A 2,844-nucleotide genomic window follows, 5' to 3' on the forward strand; every position below is an offset into this window, starting at 1 on the left:
TTTTTTTGTATTTTTTTAGGTGCTTCTTTGGAATCAACCTAGAGAAAGGCACTAAAGTTGAAAAGACCCGCACATCCCGTCTTCATGTGAATCCCAGAGTCCTCACGTTAATCCAGGAGCTCTCAGATCATGAGTGGCGTGATATCTGAGTATGGACTAAACCTGTGAGTTACAATGCAAAAAAGATAACATTTGTTATAGTGTCATTGCTGTTTTTTTTTTGTTTTTTTTACATTCCGGTACTATAGATCAGTGTATAGATCTTTTGATTTTGTTAGAAAAGCCTTTAAAAGGTTAAAGGTTTTGTATTGTTAAAATATGAACACAGGGCAGTTGTGTGTGGCACTGTTTATAACTTGAAACACAAGCAACAGAGGGCAGCTGTAAATGTGGCTGAAGTTATTTTGTCTGTTAGTTTTCACAGACAGTTTGGCTATTCTGGTATTTTGGTTGAATTCAAAAATTTGGAAACAATGATTAAGTAAAAAACATAAATGTTTCATTACGTTTTTTGAAGCTGTTCTTATTTTTACATTTTCATTTTTTTTTTACATAAACAGATGAGAAAAACTTTGTTTAGTTTTAATTAATTTAGTTTTAATTTAATTTTAGTATTTGAAAGGCATTCTAACATGTTTTATTTTTTGTATTTCACTAAGGCTGAGTCTAACATATGTGAAATTTGTTTGGGTAAGTCTTGTTTTGTTTGTAAAACAGTGACATGTTCATGCTAATTTGTTAAATAAAAATGCTTAAAAAATGTTTTATAAAAACCTGTATTTTTACAAACAAAAAAAAAGCTTACAACTGTGGTTATCAGAATAAATCTGTTAAAAAAATGTACTTTTTACGAAAAAAAACTGGCAGCTGTGGTTGCCAGAATAAAGCTGTAAAAAAAATACTATGAACATGTAAACAGTTTTACAGTTGGTTGTAATTTCAACAGATTTACTATGTAGAATTTCCAATATATATTGTAAACCCAAACACATTTTTAATGTACATCTACATAAAATAATCTGTAGAATTTACTGTTTAATTTGTATTTTTTACATTAAAATATTGTATAAAGTACATTGAAAATGTATTTAGGTTTACAAAATAGCTTGTTAATTGTACATCATAAAACTGTTGAAGTTACAGCTAACTCTGTACAACTATTTACATGTTTAGTGTTTTTTTAACAAATTTAAAATGGCAACCGCAGCTGCCAGTTTTTTTTCGTAAAAACTACAGAATTTTTTTTACAGTGTGTCCTAGACAGGACACGATTTGAGGCATCAAAAAAACCTAGCACAGCAAAGCAACATAAACAGACATTATACATTTACATATAGGCCGGTGAAAACATTGAATTTTAAGGGAAAGTCGTAGCATAGTCCAGATCCCCCGCTCAGCCATTGTCCAGATAAGAGGTGATGTTCATCTTCAGCTCAGTTGAGGTTCTGTCACATGTCCACGGCCTTGAGGAAGGGAGTGGTGAGGAAACAGTCAAAGCATCTTTGTTGTTTTCAAAACATGCCAGGAGGAGTTGAGATAAGTCCGGCGTCAAGGCCACAGTTTGGGTCAGGCAGAACTCGTGAATTGTTGTTTCTGCCCTTTTTAAATTCTCGCTGGTATATATTCTCTGATGGAAACTCCAAAACAGTCGAATTGATCCTTTACGCCAAAAGTCGAGCTCACAGCTTCTCCAGATTATTCCCACCATTCATGAGTGCTGCCAGTGAGTTCACAGTCCTGATAACAACCTGCTCCAGCTCCCTGCGGCAGCTCTCCAAGTTCAGTCTGAGCACTGTCGAGCTACGACACATCCACACGAATGTGTAGACAATCCAAGATTTTACCAACCCAAACAGTAGAATCTAGTCGTCATCATGAATCCAATTTGTTTCCATCGAGGTAAGAGGGTCCTCCTTACCCTGACTCCTGTCGGGAGAAGTTGATCAATTTTGTTGAGAGACCAGCTGATCCTTCCCATTGAGAGTTATGCAGAAAAAAAGAGGCTTTTTAATGGTTCACAGGACAAAAGAATGCAAGCAGGGAAGCGGGGGAGGTATGGAGCGCCAAGAAACACGTTTGTCTTCACCAGAGTGCTAAATGAGGACACAGATTGTAGTGTAAAGCACTTTGAGGATCTTGAAATAAGATAGAAAGGTGCTATATTTACTATGCATCTGTCAATCTTGGACTGAGACTAAAACTTTTCTGACACATCAAAACATTTTTTTTCCATGTTCTAAGTTGCTGTTGTTGGAGTAGAGAAATAGAACTTCTGGTCCGAGCCCCCTTTAACAGGTATTTACGCTAAAGTATCCAGGGACCGGCCTCACCTCAAACACACATAAATACACGAGTTCTTCTAGCAAACTTAATTTCTCTCCCTCTAAGAAAAATATCAAATGAATCCGGTAATTTAAATACAATTCTGTAACGTTTATTTTCAGTTTGAAATATGACAAGGAAGATTATGGCAAATATGCAGTGGTGGAGAAAGTACTCAAACACTGTACTTAAGTAAAAGTACAAATAAACAGACAAAAATGTACTCTAGTAAAAGTAGAAGTACCACATTAACATTTTTACTTAAGTAAAAGTAAATAAGCACTTGCTTTTAAAATACTTAAAGTATTAAAAGTAAAAGTACTTCCTGAATGTAATATATAATGCAATGGTCTACATATCTTTAAGTCTGCCTACCATATGTATATTTTCTGTAATACATTAATAGTGTTGAGTAATTTTAATGAACAATGCTGCAGATAATACATGTTTTTACTGTGTTTACTCTGTGACACAGTTCACACTTGGACTTGTGATTCTGTGTCAGAATTTCAGGGATGACCT

This window comes from Nematolebias whitei, chromosome 2 (genome assembly GCF_014905685.2).
Source record: "Nematolebias whitei isolate Nwh7 chromosome 2, NemWhi1, whole genome shotgun sequence".
NCBI classification, from domain to species: Eukaryota; Metazoa; Chordata; class Actinopteri; order Cyprinodontiformes; family Rivulidae; genus Nematolebias; species Nematolebias whitei.